General features: G+C 46.2%; 1 pseudogene; it reads right to left on the bottom strand.

Annotated features, from left to right (window-relative positions):
• Positions 1-14,294, bottom strand: LOC136524696 (uncharacterized; annotated as a pseudogene).
• Between the last annotated feature and the right edge of the window lie 8,456 nt (positions 14,295-22,750).

Here is a 22,750-nt window from a genome sequence, read left to right as displayed (position 1 = left end):
TTATTCCTCCTGGAATCAATCCAGGTGATCAAAACTTATACAAATTATGCAAGCAAACCGGGTAGGAATGATTCCAGGCCACAGTTCCCCTTGAAACGAACGGGCCCAAAGGAACTTTCTCCAGGACGAAACCCGGATGTGCTCCAGTCCTTTGGAGGTGGGATGCCCAGAATGTCTCCAGACAATAGAAAATAATGTATCCTGTCCGGCTTAGTGATGGTGTAGTGAAAACAACGCCTTCCAAGTTGGGGCATCTCTCGAGTCGACACCATTCTAGTTCATTCCAATTCAAATTTGCTTCAGCAGCAGTAGGTGCAGACCCTGGGAGACATGTGATGAACAGGCTATCATGCAAGTGCAAGGTCTTAGCATCCCTGCTCACAAGTGCTGGTAGAGTTGTGGCTCTATTTATTAACTGTTCGGTCTGTAGCTCATCTTGTATGCTAATGTAGCAGTGAGCCCAATCAGAATCCTCAGGAATAGGCGGGCAACCCCATAACCACTTGCTCCTCCTCATCACTAAGGCGGCCTTAAAGACATCTCTAATGGCATCATCATCAGCTTGCGAGCTGCTGCCATTAGATGTGGAAATGATGATGATGTCATCAGCATACAAGCTTCCACCTGGCTTGTGCACATTTACAGCAGCGCTGCCACAACCACCGCTAGTATTAATTCCTTGACCGATACCTTTGTGACCTTGTCCAGTAGATGAAATCTCCACGTGCAACCATTTTCCATGTCTCAAGCTCTCAAGTGAACGAAAAAGCATTGGATCCCTTATGGAAATATATGAATCCGAGTCGATGATTGTTCGGTCCTTGCCACACACCATTGCTAATGATGATGACCCTATACTAATACTTGAACCGTCACTAGCAGTAGCCTCTTGCTGCTTGTTGGACTTTCCTTCTTCCCTGTCCCATGCTGCATAGGTGGTAATGGTGGTGTCACTGCGCAAAATCTCCAACAATATCTCCTTGGTTGCCTCCTGTGGCCATAATATCGCGCACAGCTTCTCACATCCTAACAAGAAGAGTCGCCTGAGGCCCCAGGCTTGCGTTGCACTAAGGTCAAGGGTTCTAATTGCTGTACCAGACATGTCCAGCTGCACAAGGCTATCAAACAACCCTCTCAATAATAGGCTCTTCAATTTGGCGCACCCCTGTAAGGAGATCCTCTTTATCTTACTACTGGCAGTGACACTGCTGATCAAAGTAAATGACTCTAGTGACGGGGGTAGGGCGTTGCAGTCAATTTGCTCCAGGTTACTACAACCATCAAGGATGACTGTCTTGAGGATGTGCCAACTTGACAGGTCTGGGAAAAACGATGATGCTACCACTGCTGGAGATACTTGTTGATTTCTATCACCACTAGAACCATCATCATTGTCCGGAGCAGCCTTATTTGAATCATCAGCCACCACTCGAAGCTTGATTAAACTGCGACTGTTGCTTCCGGCACCACTGCAACGATGTAGATGCATCATGCTCTGGTTACCAGCTCCTTTCACATTCAACTCCCTGAGGTCAACCATCAGATCCAACATGTCTTTCGATAGCAGCCAGTACCAGTCTGTAAAACTCAACTCTAGCACCCATAGATTCCGGAAGCATGCTCTGCCATCTTGTTGGCTACAGTTGTTATGATGATGGCATTCCTTTTCTTCACCAAGTTCTTGTGCGTCATTGTTTTTGCAGTGGTCAAGCAGGAGGAATCTTAGGTTGCTGCAACTCGCGAAGGGAGGAGATGAAAAACTGAAGGTGCAGTGGGAGAGATGAATCACACGCAGATTGGTCGTCCTATCTGAATGCTCAAACATGCCTGCTTCTACAACCCGCCGGGTTCTGTTGTGATCAACTGATGGTCCACTTGTTGTACAGAAGAAGGATGTTGCCTGAGATGTCAATTGGACTTCCGTGGAATTCTGGTTGATAACAGAAACCCAGCGTTTGATACACCTCTTCTGTTCACCACTCAGCGCTCGACAGATTACTTCAGTACACACACTACAAAAGTCCAGGCTCATGTTCCTCTGCAAAGCATCGCTGATCTCCCATGCCGACCTACCGCCATCAGTGCCTTCCTGTATAATCCCATCACATACCCAATAGTTAGAGCCATGGGACTCCCAGTTGATGCTCAGATTGTGTTTCAGTGCCCTATACAAGATGCATTCAATGACAATTTTTGGGCTCATGTCAGGTTCAGGGACACCTGTGTACTTAGCAACCTCCTCGGCCTCTGCATATAGAGCGTGCCTAACCACTTGAAGCGTAGCAAAATTATCTCCCTCCAAAATTGGTGATGGAATAACGGATATAGCTGCATTGCTCCATTTAGCTGACTCCACATTATTCAACTCAAAGGGGTCTTCACGCCCATCTTTGGCATGATGCCAGAACCTGCCTCGGGATGTCCACAGCACCCTCCTGCCCAATTGCCCCATTACAGGGACACCGGCCTCCCACAGATCGATGTAGCTGCCACTCCCGTTGTGAAAAACCACAAGGAATCTGCGAGCCATAAGTTCATTCATGATCGCTGCTCTGAATCACAGTTCTATCGCTCTGCTCCACCCCATCAAAATCCTCCTCCTCATCATGCTGGTCAAAGAGTGCCATCACCTGCGGGGGTAGCTCAAGCTCCTCTGCAATCACCTTCTGTAGGGCTCTCTTGCTCTGCCACCGTGAGACATCGACGTGGATGATCTTTCCCAAGTCCCTTGCCGTCCCCGTGTCAGCCAACCCAGATGATGGTCTTAGTCTTTTTACGACAGCTTTGAGTACGGCAGACGCTCCAAACCCATATATGGCAGTATATTACATCTCTTTGATTGTCCGCAGCTTCCAAAAGATGAATGATCTGCTCTGCTGCGCCATCTATGGTATCCGCTACATCTCTTCGATTGTCTGCAATAAATACTACGAATTAATTTGACAAAGCTGGCGTATACAGTATACTGTTCTGTATGTTACTACTAAGGGGCCTGGTGTATTATATTATATACAACCCCGTATCTTGAATCAAGGTTGTAGAAAAGATATGTCTTATAATTTGAGATGCATAGTGGACTATGTGTGTTTAATTTTGCAGTGCAGCAGAAAGCAAAACCGTTTTCAGACCTCGTGCTGCAGTTAAATCCTTTTCAGAAACAATATATAAATATAACTGTTGATATTTGTCACATGAAAAATTAAAATCAATAGATTTTATTTTTGGTCAAAACTGAACATGACCTATGCAAAAACTAATTGCCCAAAAAACAGAGGAATTTAATCGGTGCAAATTAAGACACCAGTATGTACGTGGAGTAGTAGTCACTTATTGATTTACCTCTGTTGGCATGATGAATTGGTCTGTCGCCTGCCTCTTGGGCTAACTAGCTCTACAAGCTAGGCCAGGAGCTCCATCTGAATCTGCAGCTCTAGATTTTGACGTCAGAAATGTATGCATAGCAGCATCGAAGCACCAGATTTCCTCCTCCAGACTTCACTCCAGCAAATCGATATCTCCTGCAGACAGTATATATTCAGCTTTGGCCCGTGTTGATAGATCAAAGTTGCAATTTAATCAACAAAGTTCTGCGTGATACTAGTAGTACTCATACAAAGTAAGCAGTCCTGGATAGATAGATAGATGAACTTGCATGGAGAAGCAGACAGAAATAGTAAACTAACATTAATCCTGGATATGCAGAGTACTAGTTCAAGCTGGACAACAACATGCATTCCTTTATAATCCTGATCTCCCTCGCGTTCAAAGCTTAGCAAAAACACGTAATGACTATAATTAACCACATGAACTTGCATGGGAGAAGAAGACAGAATTTACTAGTAAATTACCTGGATCACGACGAGAAAACAGGCTCGCTCTGGGACAGAGCATATGCATGTGCTGCCTATCTGGAATTAGTTATGCCATGCTTACAAATGGGTTGGTGTGTATAGTAGAAGAAGCGTCACTAGAATGAGTGCAGGTGCAGCGTATGCATTACAAGGTGTGTTTTCGTTCCTTGCTTCCTCTGTTTGCTTTATTTGCTTTTCTGCAAAGCATAGTCATCACTTGTCAGATTCTTTGCTTGCAGCATCACTTGCTTTCTCATGCAGCTTAATAACAATCACAAAGAGGTTAAGGTAAAAAAGCAGAGCAATCCAAGGATTAGATGCATCTCCAAGGTATCTTTGCGCGTGGATGCCTCTATTTTTCCAAGCACACATAGATTGAGGTTTCGGATAGAAAGTTGTTCGAGAATAGTTTTTCATCTTGTCAAAAAATCAAGATTGGGAGTGATTTTACCATACTTTTGAAGATTCTCTAATCTTTCTTTCCTACTCTTGGTTTTTTATGTAACTGGCCAATATAATTTTTTCACATAAATGATCAACTAAATTTTACTAATTTATTTTCCTTTTATGTTAAAATAATTGTTTCAATTGGTCACATGAAAAATAACATCAACAAATTCACCCCAAAAGAAAGAAAAATAACATCAACAGATCTTCTTCTACAATAAAAGACAAGCATGCCCATAAATAAAAATCACAAAAAAATATCTTAGAAGTTGAATTCATGATCAAATGTGCACAGACATACGTATTGAACAGTATTTTAAACAACAGGCCATAGAATTTAGAAATAATAACTTTCTCAGACCGATAATAGCATCACTAGTCCACTCTTTCTTTTGTAGTGGTCGTATCGTTAACTCTCCAACACCGCTAGTATTGCTACAGCTTGCTATTTATAACACTAGTATTGAACATGTTGGGGGAGCCCATACGGAGTATGGGCCAACTCCCCCTCCAAGAGGCCTGATGAAGGAATAATGGCGGAGGCTGTCACTAAAACGGCGGATGATCTATCCAAAACAGCGGAGGCTCTCCCCAAGACGGCGAAGGCCTAGCGCAAGGATAATGGCGGAGGTTCTTCCTGAGATGGCAGAGGCTCTCCCCAAGATGGCGGATGACTAATACAAGGATGACGATGAGTTTCTCCCTGGGACGGCGGAGGCTCTCCCCGGGACAGCGGATGCCTAGTGCAGTGATCATGGCGAAGGTGTTCCCCGAGGCGTCGGAGGCCCACCAAGGTGCGGGACGATCAAGTCAGCAAGGCATACGTGAGGACAGTTGATGGGCCTCCAGTGGGCGTCGGCTTAGGCCCAAGGTGAAGACATCGCGAGACGGTGTGATGAGAACACCCCTGAGGTTAGATACTAGGGCTGAAATATTCCTGTAATGTACCGTAGCAGTTGATGGGCACTGTTGTAAACTCTGTAAAGTGGTAGTTGAGCCCTATAAATAGGGAACACTTGTAACTGTACGGGGGGCTGGTGAATGAATTAAGGAAATCCTAGTTCTTGTGAGTCTGTATTTGATCCTCATTCTCTCTTTCAGGCAGTGCCTCTGCCAAAGCTAGAGTCCGGAGCCTCGGCCAAAGTCGAAGGCCTCCGCCCCTTTCTTACTCCCACTTTGCCAAAGCCTACCGAATCCCTCGTTTAGCAACCTTCTACTCGGAGCCTCTGACGGATGATCTTGTCCGACAGGAGTGCGCCGCGTTCAGGGACCTCCGTCCGTCTTAGGCGGAGGCCGGCCTCCGCCCATCTTAGGCGGAGACCCCAACCTAAGACGAAGGCCTCCGCCCACTTCTCACTCTTGTTAGAAACCGATGTTTCAACAGTGGCGCCCACCGTGCTCGGCACGAAATATTTCAAGAGTTACGAGTTGGAACCATCGAAAACTTTTCTCTGAGTTGAGAGTTGGAACTTTGTTCAGTCGCCAACTTAAAAAATCCCCGAAAGACCTCCGGATGTCGAGCCTTCGCACCAAGCCTTCGGCCTCCATCTGATAGCCTTCGACAGCCTCGTGGTGTACAGCCCTCGCACAAAGGCTTCAGCCTACTGCAGTTCAGATAAGTCACGAATACATACCCCGATCTGGCCGTCCAAGTAATTATTGTGCAATGATTCACTAACCTTTGTCTATGATAGCAAAGCAGCAGAATTGTTGTAGGCAAGCTTCCTAGGAAAAGCTCCAACAAGCAACGTCCAAAGCTCAAGCATTGCTCTGGTGTCAGCTCCGGAGCTACAGTAACCGTCAGGTGCGCAAGTCTTTTGGTTGAGCAAATGCAGGGCTTCCGACCTCCGACGTCGAACACACAGGCCAGCAAGCCATGCAGAACTCCCGTGACTGGGTGCCCATTCAGATGCACAATGTGTACCGCGACCACCTGGCGCCCGCGAAGGCTCTGCCTGTTGCAAGTTACCACCGCCATCTAACTAAGCTTCGCACGAAGGCCGAGATAAGTTATCGGTTCTTTTTTTTCACAAAATTGCACCAAGGTGAGTTCACAACACCTCCTTCGTGCGCTAATAGCAACCGGACACACGCGCACATCTATGAGTTTTCTTTGCTGTTAAATTTTAAGCCTTCGACAGTTTTCTTAACAAACATGTACTAGTCTCGACCTCCGCATGAGAGATTACTTCTCTGTGCTAAGCTAACCAGCAGGAACGCAAGTTTTTTTTTTGGATTGAGCAAATGCAGGAATCATCTGTGTTCTCTCTCCCGTCCCGGAGCAACGCCAAGGAAGCGCCTTGGACACGCCGAGCCGCCCTGCAGCAACACCACACGGCCGTTGTCCTCGGCGAGGCCTCCGGCTAGAACGCAAGCACATATATAGAGGCTAGCGCCGCGTCATCTGATGTCAAAGTCGTCTGCACAACAAAATAGCACCGCACGACGGACACCGCTTCAGGACTGTCATCCACAACACCCGCGGCCCAACGTGCAGGCAACGCAGGGACCAGTGTACGAAGGCCTGGCACCACTGTGTAGCTGCTAGCCGTCCAAGGGTCCAGCTCATGCATCGAGCGGGCAAGCTGCAAGGTGCCAAAGCCTGCAGCAATCTCTGTACCAGCAATCTTCACCAACCCAAAGGCCCAGCACTATCCTTCAGCCTAGCGCCGACCGTGCCCGTGCCCATGCGGAGGCTGCATCCTTCACGGCGACTACGATCCAGCCACGACCCGCCGCTCACTCCACCCGCACCGGCTGATGCTGGGATGGTGGCGGTCATCCTTCGGCGCGGCCCTGCGCCGACCGTGCCCGCGCGGAGGCTCTACGTCCTTCGCCGCGACCCCCGGACAACTCCGGCCCTGATCTGTCGCTCACTTCATCGGCCGCCGGGGTGGTATACCCACATGCTAACAAGAACCTTGCAAGATTTTTTGATCTATGCGTGCGCAGGTACCGTGATCTTTCGAAAAATATGCGGAGGCCAGGTCCGTGACACTGCATTGGTCGAAGGCTGGACAAACGCAGAAAGGAAAAGCCTCCGCCACGAACCTCTGCTCCTAGACTCCACACAAACCGTGCACACGCGGATAGTTCATCCTTCGCCGCGACTTGCGAACAAGAGATGGCGGCCGTCCTCCGGCCTAGCGCTCACCGTGCCAGTGCGGAGGCTGCATCCTTTGTTGCAATTCCAGAGCAAGTCAACTCCAGCCATGCTCACTCCACCGGCATCGACTGCCGACGGTCCTCGCGATCGTCCTGCCGCCCGCGCGGAGGCTGCGCCCTTCGCCGCGACTCCGGAACAACTCCGGCCACGATCTGATCCTCGCTCCGCCGGCACCAGCTGCCAGGAGCCACCAAGCAGCGAAGGCTAAGACGCACGACCTGCACTCCCTGCAAGCAAGCCATGGAAGAACGTCTTCGACTCGTCGCGTCTAGAGCTCCAGCGATGGTCAGCCGAAGGCCCAACGCGCAGAGCTCCGCCGGCCTCATACACGTGAAGGCCGCACTACATAAAAGCGCAGGCTGCCAGCGACCGCAACGACCAGGCACAAGTGTGAAAGTCCACTCGAAACGAAGGAAAAAGCCTCCGCCCATGAAGCCACTCTGCACCTGGACCACCCAGGCTGCGGAGGCCTACACAACAACAAAAAAAGAAGGCCCAAGATAAGTAATCCATAGAGCATCATGTTATTTTTTTAGCAAAGCTTTTATCTCCTCAGATTCAAAAAACCATTTAGCTTCATTTCTTTTGTGTGGTATGTTAATTAGTTGAGAAAGCTAAAGCCACTAAGTTTGACTCACAGAATTCTACAAGTTAAATAATTTCACACTTGAGCTTAGAACCTCCGCTGAGAGCACCTTCTTTACACACTGCATGCTAACCAAGAAGACCATGTAGTTTCTTGTACGTAATGTGTGCAGGTCATAAATTAATCCTGGAAAAGGCACTATCATATCTTTAGTTTCTCACATCTTCCGAAGGCTAGAGCTTCAGACTTGGATATTTGGATTCAATTTGGGTTTTTGGATTTCTGAACCTTGGGCAGCAGTGAAATGTCTATCTTCGCAAGCAAAGCTATGCAGCTAACTTATTCTCCTACTGCTCCCTCCGGTGTTTTGCCCAGGCGAAGGCTATAACCACGTGTTATTAACAAACGCACTAAGAAGCCCAGGTAACAAAGCTTTCTGTAGCTCTTACAACGGAAGTACATATATACAACTATAATCCAGCATGCATGCAAATTTAAATTAAATGATCATTCCATTTTTTATATTTGTTATAACCTCGTGGCGAAGGCCACAGAGTTTTCCAAATGCTCCACCTTCGTCCAAAGTGAACATTTCATCTATTTATAAGCTAACCTCCGACCATGGTTTAGGTTGCTTGACCTTTTGCAGTTTTCAATTCTTGATCTAGCACAACAAAGGTATCAAACTAGCATAAGAGAATGCTTTTCACCAGCTTATAATGCATAACAAATTTCGCCCTTGCGATTTATTTTAACATGTTCTTGATCTAACCTTGCCTCTCAAGGAAAAAACCTTCGCGTACAACTTGTCACCGATGTGACTAAGAAAGTTGTCATGGCCTTCGCCACATCAAAAGCATGGACCTGACCCGGATATACATGCTTGGCCCTGATCCGGCTAAACTTAAAATAATTTTCAACTTTTGTCGAATCTCTTTCTCACTAACATGCAGGGCACCAGCACTGTAAGTATCTCTTATAGTCCCAAGCTAACACCCTTAGAATATATTTTCATTCCTTATATGCGTGTTTTCACCTCCTCAAACCAAATCAATCAGTACTCTACATCAGGCAATGGTTCTCATTAAGTGATCAACCTTCGTCACATATGTGTCCAACAACTCTTTGAATCAGTCAGTCAGTGGTTCTCATGGAATATTCAACACTTATCAGATAACTCAGTGATCCTCTATCAGTCAGTGAATATTCATCTATAAATGGCCTTCTCCAGTAAGTGGTATTCGACAGCCAACAACCTCCGCCGATTATTGGTCTTCATTATATGTCAGTGCACCTTATCCTTGGTTCTCCACAGCCTTCGACACGTATTGGCCTTCACTAGTCAATAACCTTCGCCAGCCTTTGGCCTTCGTCAGTTTGAGCCTCCGTCAGTCATGGTCTTCGTTCATCAATCAGTGGACTTCACATATTATTGGTTTTAGGCAGCCTACATCAGTCATAGGCCTTCGACAGTGAGCAAACTCTATCAGTCAGTGGCCTTCGTCAGTTAGTTGGTTTCCATCAGCATTACACCTTCGGCAGTGACTAAACCTTTGAGCCCTCTAACGCTAACATTTTCCCTCATTTTTGCAGGTGGCTTGTTCAATTTCTTCCTTAAAGTATTTATAATATATTAATATGCATCAACCCAATGCTATTTTGTCTAACCTTCGTAGAGAACTGATTACTTATATATTCAATACTAGTTACATCCATACCCGTGCAGGTCCTCAAATGGCAGCCTTCGCAAGCTATCTGAACTATAACCCTCTCATATAATGCAGAGCTTATCTTTTATTCAAACTTTACCATTATTTTTGTAGGATGCATAATAACTTTACACCTTTTAAATATTTTTGCGCAAATGCTATCATTCTCATCATCGCATACATATATTGCGTAAGTACATTGCAATGCATGGCCCGGGCCAACCAGAAGAAGTCCCAAGAATACACGTGCGCCATGACTCTATGCATCAAAATCCTAGAAGAAGTCCCAAAACAACACGGGCACCAGGTCACGAAGCTAAGGCTGTCGTGCCGAGAATACACGGACGCCATGACTCTATGCATCAAAATCCTGGAAGAAGTCCCGAAACAACACGGGCATCAGGTCACGAAGCTAATGCTGTCGTGCCGAGAATGCACGGGTCTTGTGACTCTATGCATCAAATCCTGGAAGAAGTCCTGAACCAACACGGGCACCAGGTCACGAAGCTAAGGCTCTCGTGCTACCTTCACATACCATATAAATGACTAACCATCTTTTGCAACTAGTGGGAAAGCCAGTGCTTTTCCGGGTGTCGAAAGACTTGCAAAGCAAGCCGATATTCGACGAAGCTATAATGCTCAACCTAAGTCCCCAAAAATGCAGGAGATCAACTCAGTTGCATTTTTACGACTTCTCCGGCCTTCGACACGCGGCGTCGGCGTCTATGTCGGCAGCGCCTTCGCCAAGCTCTTCGGCATGAGGGGCTCCGCTACCATCTTCGGTAACTTCACCAACATCGCCTTCGCCAAAACACCTTTTTCTTAGGAGGGCCTTTGCCAAGCAGCTTTGCAGGAGGACCTTCGGCAAAACCATGATAACTAGCCTCCGCCAACGCGACGGCATGAGGGGCTTCATCGACACCTTCATCGTGTACAACAACATCGCCTCTGTCAAAAAACTTTTGCAATATGGCTCAAGAACCGCCGTCGACACCTTCGACACCAAGTTCTACAACACCTTCATCGACGTCTACATCGGCAAACTTGCTTCTGAACACCTAATTCCACTACTACAACTGCGTCGCCTACACCAAGCGTCACTAAGGACCTGGTCACGAGCACTAGCCAAAAGGGGCTAGGGAAGCACGCGGAGGACCAGCTTCTCCGGGGCATCAAGTCTTTTTGCCTGGTGCTCGTGAGCAACGGTTTGAAGGTCTCACAACAACCTTCTACCTCGACTACTACGCCTACGTCGACTACACTAATCGTGGCTAAAAACTCGGCCACAAACGCCAGCCAAGAGGGGCTAGGGGAGTGCACCGGAGGACCAACCACTCAGGAGCGTGAGGTCTTTTGTCTGGCGCTCGTGAGCGAAGATTTATTTGAAGACCTCCACCCAAAGAAGGATCGGAGACGAAGACCTCCGCCTGAAGAAAAGACGAAGACCTCCGCCTGAAGAAGGATCGGAGATGAAGACCTCCGCCTGAAGAAAAGACGAAGACCTCCACCCAAAGAAGGATCGGAGATGAAGACCTCCGCCTAAAGAAAAGACGAAGACCTCCACCCAAAGAAGCATCGGAGATGAAGACCTCCGCCCGAAGAAAAGACGAAGACCTCCGCCCAAAGAAGGACCGAAGATGAAGACCTCCGCCCGAAGAAAAGTCGAAGGCCTACGGAGGCCAGCACGCCAAGACGATACCAGACTCGGAGGTGAAGACCTCGGAGATGAACACCTGCGAAGGCCTTGGAAGCAAAGACCTGCGCATCATGAAGGCACTAGAGGCGAAGACCCCAGAGATGAAGACCTAGGAAGGCCTCGGAGGCGGAGACCCGCACGCCGAGGTGACACCAGAGGCGGAAGACCCAAAGGCGATTGAAGACCCCTGCACCGAGAAGACATGGAGACGAAGTCCCATACATCAGGCCATGGAGACACACCTGCGCGCCAAAAAGACATCAGAAGCAAAGGCCTCAAGGATACAGACCTACGCATCGTGAAGGTCCCAGAAATGAAGACCAAAGCACTAAGCGAAGCCGATGAACCATGCTATAGAAGCAGCAGAAGGAGCCGAAGGCCATAGATGAAGAAATCTAGAAGATAAAGGCACCCAGAGCTAAAAGCCTAAGGAATTAGTGCATGTATAGGTTAGAGTCATGCGTGTACTCTTTTCTCCATGCCCTTTTTTCCCATAGGGTTTTTGGGATGAGTTTTTAGCGAGGCGTGCATGAACGGGTTGCGGAGGGCAATCCTCGCAACCAAGATCTAGGTTGTATAGTGCCTCTTCTTGTATGAACATCTACTGGTCATGTAATACCGTCCATAACCTAGCAGCTGAGGGGCTACTGTTGGGGGAGCCCATACGGAGTATGGGCCAACTCCCCCTCGAAGAGGCCTGATGAAGGAATAATGGCGGAGGCTGTCCCTAAAACGGCGGAGGCTCTCCCCAAGACGGCGGAGGCCTAGCGCAAGGATAATGGCGGAGGTTCTCCCTGAGATGGCAGAGGCTCTCCCCAAGATGGCGGAGGACTAGTACAAGGATGACGATGAGTTTCTCCCTGGGACGGCGGAGGCTCTCCCCAGGACAACGGATGCCTAGTGCAGTGATCATGGCGAAGGTGTTCCCCGAGGCGTCGGAGGCCCACCAAGGTGCGGGACGATCAAGTCAGCAAGGCATACGTGAGGACAGTTGATGGGCCTCTAGTGGGCGTCGGCTTAGGCCCAAGGTGAAGACATCGCGAGACGGTGTGATGAGAACACCCCTGAGGTTAGATACTAGGGCTGGAATATTCCTGTAATGTACCGTAGCAGTTGAGGGGCACTGTTGTAAACTCTGTAAAGTGGCAGTTGAGCCCTATAAATAGGGAACACTTGTAACTGTACGGGGGGCTGGTGAATGAATTAAGGAAACCCTAGTTCTTGTGAGCCTGTATTTGATCCTCATTCTCTCTTTCAGGCAGTGCCTCTGCCAAAGCTAGAGTCCGGAGCCTCGGCCAAAGTCGAAGGCCTCCGCCCCTTTCTTACTCCCACTTTGTCAAAGCCTACTGAATCCCTCGTTTAGCGACCTTCTACCTGGAGCCTCTGACGGATGATCTTGTCCAACAGGAGTGCGCCGCGTTCAGGGACCTCCGCCCGTCTTAGGCGGAGGCCGGCCTCCGCCCATCTTAGGCGGAGACCCCAACCTAAGACGAAGGCCTCCGCCCACTTCTCACTCTTGTTAGAAACCGATGTTTCAACAGAACATATGAGTGTAGGTCAGCAAAGATGTAGGTCATATATGGAACGAACTCTTGCACGACTATCATGTAATGTGTATACCTCAATCTAATTTGATACGTACCAATTTTAGGTAACATACGCCATATCATTTCCACAAAACTAATATGCGTAGAGAATACAGCTTTTGAATTACTTGGTGACTTGGTGTATCCATTCCTTCCTTTTGCTTTATTTGCTTTCCTGCAAAGCGACAAGTCAGTAACATGCTGCATGCAGCATCCTGTATCCATGGTCAGATTCTTGGCTTGTATTGTGCTAGATGATAAAGATAAAAGGGAAAGCAAAAGGAAAAGGGAAAGGGAAAGAGAAAGGGAAACCTGTAACTGTAATAATATAATGGCCTTATCACAATATAAAAAGCATTGCTTAAAAAAATAAATAGAGAAATGTAATGCAAGGTAAAATTTGCAAAACTATATTACTACCAATGTGGATATTGGTGGAGAATGTAACCGCTTATGTAGTCAGTGAGGATATGTAATTTTCATTATTAAAAGTTATGGGAACTTACTTCTCTTAGTGCGATGAATCTGTTGTAAAACACATCTCCAGACTCGAGTGGTTCTGATTTGTTTCCCTATCATGATTAACATAGTATATATGAAATTAAAAGAACACACGAGCCTCCGCGCCGCGAGCGTAGGCCTCGAGCGGCAGAAGGCCGACTACGACAGGGAGCCGCACCAAGGGCGGCCGCGCATGACCGAGCGGGGGGCGAGTGCGTCGAAGGCTGGCGGGCAGGAGCATGCACGGGCGAAGGCACCTGGGCACGGGTGCGCCGAAGGCACCTGGGGGCGGGTGCGTCGAAGGCCCCTGGCGGCGGGTGTGTGTTGAAGGCCCCTAGCGACAAAAGCGGGCCTGGGCAAAAGCACCTGGCGCCGGCGAAGGCCCCTGGCTGCACGCCCGCCGACCGTGGCAGGAGCAGGCCCGGGCGAAGGCCGGCGGTCGCGAAACTGCCGACACGGCCGAGGGAAAGGAGCAGGCGAAGGCCGGCGGCCGTGAAACTGCCGACACCGCCGAGGGAAAAGAGCAGGCGAAGGCCGGCGGCCGCGAAACTGTCGACACCGCCGAGGGAAAAGAGCAGGCGAAGGCCGGGAAGCTGTAAGACCAGTCGAAGGCCGGGGCGCTGCAAGACCCGGCAGAGGCGCGGGACGCTCGACCGCGCCGCTAGGAGGAGCAGCACTGGCGGCGGCGCGACGGCGGCGCCAAACAGAAGGGCACCCTCTTGGGCCGAGATGCCGGCTCGACTAAGGCCCATCAACGAAGGCGGTTAATAATGGAGTAAAAGTTCGCTTAAACTTAACAGTCCGAACAATCGCCCTGTTTGTTTGGGCTTGTTTGATTTATAAGCCATATTTTTTCGGTCAACGAATAGTATTTTTTTCTCACACTAAATCAGCCAACGATACTTTTAGCCATGGCTTATCAGCCAAGCAAGCACAAACGAATAGGGCGAATGTTTTTCTCTCACAACAAATCAGTTTCAGCCGGTTTATTAGCCGCAGAAACCATCAGGCAAACAATTCGTGGTCCCAGAGAAGATATACGAGAAGGCGGAATACGTCGGTATATGCTCATAACCACATTTTCCATAAATATGTGCATTACTAATGGTGTACGCAGTTCCAAAATACCATGCCCTTCAAGGAATTGGCTGAAAGTTCTATAAATTATGGTACGAGTAAATATGAACAATATGCTTCAAACATATATAACCACTTTTAAATTGTGCAAAACAAACAAATTATCCTTCTAGGTAATAAACACATTCAGAGGATTATGAGGTAAATGAGTTACAATATTAATATATTCTAGATATTACTTCAACTCTCATACTAGGATTTGAATATTTGTAACTCTTTTTTAGTCTTGTTTGGCTGTACTCGTATCCATATTAACCCATGTGTGTTGGAGTGGATTGAAGGAGGAAATTAATTAATTTTTCACCCCAATACATGTGGATTGGTGAATACAAGTACAATCAAACAAGGTCTTAGTGGATTTTCAAATATGTGTTCTACTACAAATCTTTAGGATTTTGACTGTAGCACTAAATAGTAAATCAAGTCTCGCATTTGGCATTTAGGGTAATTCAATTGTCAATATCACCAATGTTATAGCGAAATATTTTGTTATCGCAATGCAAAAGATTTTGAGAACCAATATATTGAGCTTTTTGGATGTGATGTAGATGAATATCGCATCAGATGTTTAGATATACCAATGCATCATAAAAAACTCCATAACATATATAGACCGGAGGAGCATCAAAGAGAGGTTAAATAAAGTTGACTTGCTGGAAAGCAAAGATTTTATCTTACGAAGGTAGATTAGTCCGTTTAAATTCAGTGTTCTACCCATGTTCATGATGTCCTTTTTTGAAATACTGAAAGGTGTTCTTAAAAAACTAGATTATTACACATCTAGATTTTATTGGCAAGATGATAAAAAATAGAAAGAAGTATTACCATGCCAAATGGGACATCTTATGTCGTCCTAATTAAAGACTAAGGAGGACTTGGATCATAGACCTCCAAGTCCAGAATAAAAGTCTAATAAGCAAGTGGATTGTAAAAATGCTTAATGAAGAAGAGACTTGGCAAACCTTGCTTAGAAACAGGTATCTAAGCTCAAAGTCTCTCCCACAATTGCATGCCAAAATCAATGACTCTCATTTTTGGAAGGGTATGTAGTTTTTGGCCTATTGTTCCTTTAAAATTAATGATGGATCACAAATGAGATTCTGAGAATATACATGACTAGGCAATCCATTCAAAGACCTTTATCCCACAATTTGTAATATTAAAAGTCATCCGTGTGATACAACGGCCACTGTTATGAGATCAACACCATTGAGTAATTCAATGAATAGAAAGACATAGTAGCTAATATTATTCATATCAATTTAACTAATGAGAGATATTTTGTTTATTTGGAGCTTACATAACAATGGTCAATTTATAGTCTGTTATACGTATCTTCACATCATAAATCAGAATACACCTGTCGGTACGGGACCCACAGGATACCCCGCGAGGAAGGAAGAAGACCTAGTCCAATTAGGATTCTTCTCCTGTAATCTTAGTAGTAGTATTACTCTGTAATCCTACTAGGAACTCTCATTGTAAACCGACTAGGATTCTAGCCTCCTGACTATATAAAGGAGGGCAAGACACCTTGGATGGAGAGTTCAACAGAACAATTGTACAACACAACACTTCATAATCAATCCAACGCAAAGGCTAGCACCGACTAGACGTAGGGCTATTACTCGATCTGCGATCAAGGGCCTGAACCAGGATAAATCGACTGTCTCTTGCGTTAACCATCGAGTTCTACATACGCTGAAACCCGAACATACTGCCTCGGGTACCCCCATGGCAGGCTATCGGTGGTCAAACATCGACAGCTGGCGCGCCAGGTAGGGGCTTTCGGCGACTTTGCATCCGAGAGCTTGATGGACCTCGACAACATGATCTTCTTAAAGGGATCGACCTTCATCTTCGGCTCATGGATCTGCAAGGCAGGCGACGATGGCAAGCTCCAAGGCCGTCTCCTTGAAGAATCAGATCATCATCAAGATCATCCTATTTCGACGATAACGACAGATCAGCTCGCCGGAAGATTCGCACAGCTCAATCCGACTCAGTTCTCGCAAGTTCACGCATCCGACTCAAACTCAAGTTCCACTTCTAAAACAAAGTCTTATCTGAGTTCTTTCAGAAAACCGAGTTCTTTTCTGATAAAGCTCTGGGACATGACGTCAACCTGTCAAGAATACTACTCGGAATACACCCAGAATACTTCAAAGAAGTCGAGTCTTTTTCCGTTCGGACTCCACAACATGGCAACATCCTATCAGACATGGCACGAAGGATCCACTTATCCCATGCTTAGAATGCCACTGAAGGGAGCCCAGAAAGGTCTTGTTTTAACCATAACATCTCAAGACTGCATCATTCACTGGCCAGATACCGTTCCTGAGGATGATGACGCCCAACTAGTCGATGACACGACAACAGCAATTCTACCCTACCAAGATGGAGATTCCATCTATGACTTTGAGAACTCTACTGAAGTCATCAACAACTCTGTCAGTACAGAAATCAATGACGATGACAGAACAACTCACGCTAGAGAAGTACTCATGATTCACCATCCTCGATCACCATTGATCCCCCCAGAAGCACCCGACGTAAGGTCTTCAGATGAATCCGAGTCCAATATATCACCATTTATCTAGGGACATGATGGTGAGACTGAGAGCCAGAGGCAAGCAAGAGAAAGAAAGAACAAATTGAAACAAGGACGACAACACCGTGCGAAACAGCGGAAAGACACTTGGATCAAATATGAATCAGACCTAGCTGAGTACAATAGAAGAAAATCAGAATGAGAAATCGAAGAAGGACGAGCAGCGAGTACTCCCTACGATAAGATCTGGAAAGCACTAGAAGAACTCAGGACGACCTCACACCCCAATGAGAAACAAGAACAGCTTCGAGATTTCCTTCGATCAACAATCTTTAAAATGAACGACGGAAAGGCAACATCTCATGAACAGGAAGACCAAAATCAAAGGAAGTCTGCTTTCGAAAGACTAGGACCAAGTGAAAGTCACAACGGAGGAAGCCGAAGAAATCACAGTCAAAATAACCGAGTCGAGCAACCAAGAAAGGACAGAAGCAAAGCACCTACTCGGACGGCCACACAAAACTACTCTTACTAAGACGACAGTTGGCAAGAAGGGGGCATAGAATCAGAGTATACAGAAGCCAGAACACACGATAGATTTCCCTATTTTGCAAACAGACTCGCATTGATTCGACTACCTCACAAGTTCAAGCCGTCCAACCACTCCAAATATGATAGCAAGACCGAACCAAAGCAATGGCTTAGGATTTACTCATAATCGATTGAATTAGCTAGAGGAGACGATGACATCAAAACCTTGTTCTTCCCCATGGCCCAAGAAACCATGCCACTTCAATGGTTTGACAAATTAAATCCCAGATCAATCAGAAATTGGGAAGACTTATAAAGAGCTTTCTATGAAAATTTTGCGAGAATTATTACACATCCAATCACCCACGCAGAATTAAAAGGACTTAAGCAGAAAGGATGTGAAAGTCTTAGAAATTACTATCGATGATTTGGCGAACTACGAGCTCAAGTATATGACATCACACAACGAGAAGTAATCGAAGCTTTCTCTCATGGAATCGTGGCTAGGTGGCAATTCCAAGACTTCTGCAAAGAAAACCCAAGAAATAACGAAGAATTCAGAAGAACAGCAGAAAAGATGATTATTGCGAAAGAAAAAATGAAAGAAAGATTCCCGTAAAGGAACAACAGAGACAACCCAGACAGGCAAAATCCTCGAAACAACAGACATCAGGAGAGAAAACGAGGTCCAGACAACACGGTAGCAATGGCTGACAAATCAAAGAAATTTACCGAGCCTAGAAGATATGACGACATTGAGAACATGTGTTGCCCTTTGCACCCCAACGGGAGGCATACCATCGGAAATTGCTACACCTTCAACGAAAGGTACACTAGGAAAGATAGCAAGGGAAACAATAAAGAAGACAATTAGAAAAAAGAAGGAGACAACCATGATGACAAGGGATTCCAAAAATTCAGAGGGACAGTAGCAGTAATCTTTGCCAGGATTCCAAACTCCAGAAGCAAACATCAAGAAAAGTTAGCACTACGAACAATTATGGCCGCAGAACCCGCTACACCAAGATATCTCAACTAGTCAAAGTACCCAATCCAATTCTCAAGAGAAGATCAGTGGACCAGCGTAGGAAACGCAGGCCATTACCCATTGGTTCTAGATCCGACCATTGCCGGCTTGACTATCACGAAAGTACTAATTGATGGAGGAGCAGGACTCAACGTCATCTTTTCAGAAACTCTAAGGAAGATGGGACTACAACTCGCCGGGTTGATCACACCAACAAGCACACCTTTTTATGGCATAGTACCCAGCAAGGCAGCAATGCCACTTGGACAAATCACTCTACTGGTTACCTTTGGGACTCCATCAAACTACCGCACAGAGTTCATCAAATTTGAAGTTGTAGATTTCGATTCCTCATATCATGCAATTCTTGGGCGCCCAGCACTAGCAAAATTCATGGCGATACCGCATTATCCATACCTGTTGCTTAAGATGCCAGGGACTAACGGAGTTCTTTCTCTTCGGAGCAACTTAAAGCGCGCATTTGACTACGACGTACAGGCGATCCAAATTGCAGCAAAGGCACAGGCAAATGATGGAAGAAAAGAAATAGTCACTGTCGTCACAGAAACAAGCCAAGAAGAACTAGAGATACCAGCTAAGAGACCAAGCATCCTAGCACCACCAAAAGAAGCCAACGTAAAGCAAATCGACCTAGGCACCGGTGATCCAACAAAAACAGCAACCATCGGTGCCCACCTATCGGCAAAATAGGAACTCACGCTCACCAACTTTCTTCGGGACAACAAGGATATCTTCGCTTGGAAGTCGGCCGACATGCCAGGGGTCCCAAGAGAGTTGGCTGAGCACGGAATTGATATCAATGAAGGCTCCAAGCCTATGAAGCAACGACTACGATGATTCTCTCCTGACAAGAAGGCAGCGATTAAAAAGGAAATTACAAAACTAATGGCAGCTGGATTCATCAAGGAAATTCTCCACCCGGATTGGCTGGCAAATCCAGTTCTGGTACAGAAAAAGAACACAGACGAGTGGCGCATGTGTGTTGACTACACAAATCTCAACAAACACTGCCCAAAAGATCTGTTCGGGCTACCACGCATTGATCAGATAGTTGATTCAACAGAAGGATCTACCCTATTATCTTTTCTTGATTGCTATTCTGGGTATCAACAGATCGCACTAAAGGAACAAGACCAGAGCAAGACATCTTTTATCACTCCGTTCGGCGCCTACTGCTACAAGACCATGTCGTTTGAACTCAAGAATGCTGGAGCCACTTACCAAAGAGCTATCCAAACATGCCTTGGTGATCGATCAGTGAAAACGTAGAAGCATACGTGGATGACGTGGTTGTAAAAAAAAGAACCCAGACGCACTGATTGAAGACTTAAAACAAACCTTCGAGAATCTAAAAAGGTGGAGGTGGAAATTGAACTCAAACAAGTGCGTATTCGAAGTTCTCTCAGGACAACTACTTGGATTCTTGGTCAGTCATCGTGGAATCGAAGCAAGCACCAAGCAAATTCGAGCAATAACAGAGATGGCCCCTCCTCAAAACATCAAAGAAGTATAAAAACTAACAGGTTGCATGGCGGTACTCAACCGTTTCATATCAAGACTCAGCAAAAAAGGGATGCCTTTCTTTAAACTACTAAAGAAGACAGAAAAATTCGAGTGGATGGAAGAAGCCAATGAAGCTTTCAAGAAACTTAAGGCATACCTCACCTCCTCACCAGTTCTCACACCTCCAAAGAAAAATGAAGACATGATGTTATACATTGCAGCAACTACTATTGTAATCCGCACGGCAGTAGTAGTGGAAAGAGAAGAAGAAGAAGGGCACGTGTATAAAGTACAATACCCAATATACTATATCAACGAAGTGCTATCAGAATCAAAAATCCAGTATCCGCATGTGCAAAAACTACTCTACGCCCTACTGATCACTTCACGCAAGCTTCATCACTATTTTGAAAGTCACAAGATTACCATGGTGACAGATTTTCCACTAGGAGACATCTTACACAACAAAGATGCAACAGGACGCATATCCAAGTGGGTGGTGGAACTCGGTGCTCTCAACATCGATTTCACCCCACAGAAAGCAATTAAATCTCAAGCCCTTGCTGATTTTGTTGCCGAATGGACAGAAATTCAACAACCTGCATCAAGCGCCATCCTTGATCATTGGAAGATGTACTTTGATGGATCACTTAAGCTAGGCGGAGCTAGTGCAGGCGTCCTCCTAATTTCTCTAGACGGAAGACAACTAAAGTATGTCCTTCAGATATTATGGCAAGCCACCAACAACGAAGCAGAATATGAAGCTCTCATACACGGACTAAGAGTAGCTATTACCCTCGGAATCAAGCGACTACTCGTATATGGAGATTCAGCAGTAGTCATCAACCAAGTCAACAAAGATTGGGATTGCACCAAAGAAAACATAGGTGCTTACTGTGCTGAAATCCGAAAACTCGAAAAACACTTCCAAGAACTAGAAATTCTACATGTCCTGTGGGATTCCAACATTGCAGCAGATGTTCTTGCCAAGCTTGGATCCGACAGGGCAAAGGTCCCACCCGGCATATTCATAGAGGAGTTATCAGCTCCTTCTATCAAATAACCTAGTGAGACAACCATAGAACTCACAGCCAAAGGCAACCAGATTCTGGTGATCAACACTTCATGGATACAGGTTTTTATCGACTACATCAAAGAGAATAAGTTGTCGGTGGAAAAACAGCAAGCCACACAAGTCGTCCGTAGAAGCAAGAATTACTGTCCTAGTAGGAGACAAGCTATACAGAAGAGCCGCATCATTAGGAGTACTCCTAAAATTCGTCTCATTTGAAGAAGGCAAACAAATCCTAGAATGAAATACACTCAGGCTGCTGCGGAAATCACGCCGCTTCAAGAACATTAGTCGACAAAGCATTCCGCACTGGTTTCTACTGGCCAACTGCTTTGAAAGACGCAGAAGAACTTGTCAGAAGATGCAAAAGTTGTCAGATGTTCGTAAGACAAGCTCATGTGCCAGCCCACAACCTCATCTGCATTCCACCCTGCTTGGCCTTTCTCCTTGCTGGGGGCTCAATCAAGTGGGACCTCTCAAGAAAGCAAAGGGCAGTTTTCGAGTACATCTTTGTAGCAATCGACAAGTTCACTAAGTGGATCGAATACAAACCACTCGCAAAATACAGCGCAGCCAAAGCGGTTCGAGTTCATCCAAGATATTATGCACCTGTTTCGGCATGCCCAATCGAATCATCATAGATTTGGGTTCTCCCTTCATAGCTACAGAATTCAAAAGTTGGGCACATGATTGTAGGTTTCAGTATAGATTACGCATCAGTCGCACATCCAGAAGCCAATGGACAGGTAGAAAGGGCTAATGGACTCATACTAGCCAGATTAAAACCAAGACTATATGAAGAACTAGTAGACTATGTATCAAAATGGATCGAAGAATTACCCAAGGTTGTATGGGGACTACTGAACTCAAATAAGCAGAGCCACCAGGATACTCACCTTTCTTCCTGGTTTACGGATCAGAAGCCGTACTACCCGCAGACCTGATCTGGACTGTCACCAAGGATAGAACAATACGACGAAGGAGAAGCAGAACACACACGAAGATTAGAACTCGACAGCATAGAAGAAGTCAGAGTAAACGCTACCCTGCAATCAGCAAAATACCTCCAAGGACTAAGGCGCCATTACAACAAGAATACTCAGTCTCGATCATTACAAGTCGGAGACTTAGCACTGAGAAGAATACAAAAAACCGACTGGACGCCACAAACTACTCAGTCCATGGGAAGGTCCTTTTATCATCGCGAAAGTCATCGGACCAGGCACATACAAGCTCATAACTGAAGATGGAAAAGAAGTCAATAATACATGGCACATCAGTCAGCCTACGGAGATTCTACGCATAAAAATAACTCAAGGGAGAATATGTATACAAGACGCAAGAGATCAACGTTCATAATCAACAA

The sequence above is a fragment of the Miscanthus floridulus genome, chromosome 18 (genome assembly GCF_019320115.1).
Source record: "Miscanthus floridulus cultivar M001 chromosome 18, ASM1932011v1, whole genome shotgun sequence".
NCBI classification, from domain to species: domain Eukaryota; kingdom Viridiplantae; phylum Streptophyta; class Magnoliopsida; order Poales; family Poaceae; genus Miscanthus; species Miscanthus floridulus.
The sequence above is the reverse complement of the archived record's forward strand: the minus strand, read 5'-3'. Positions and strand labels throughout refer to the sequence as shown.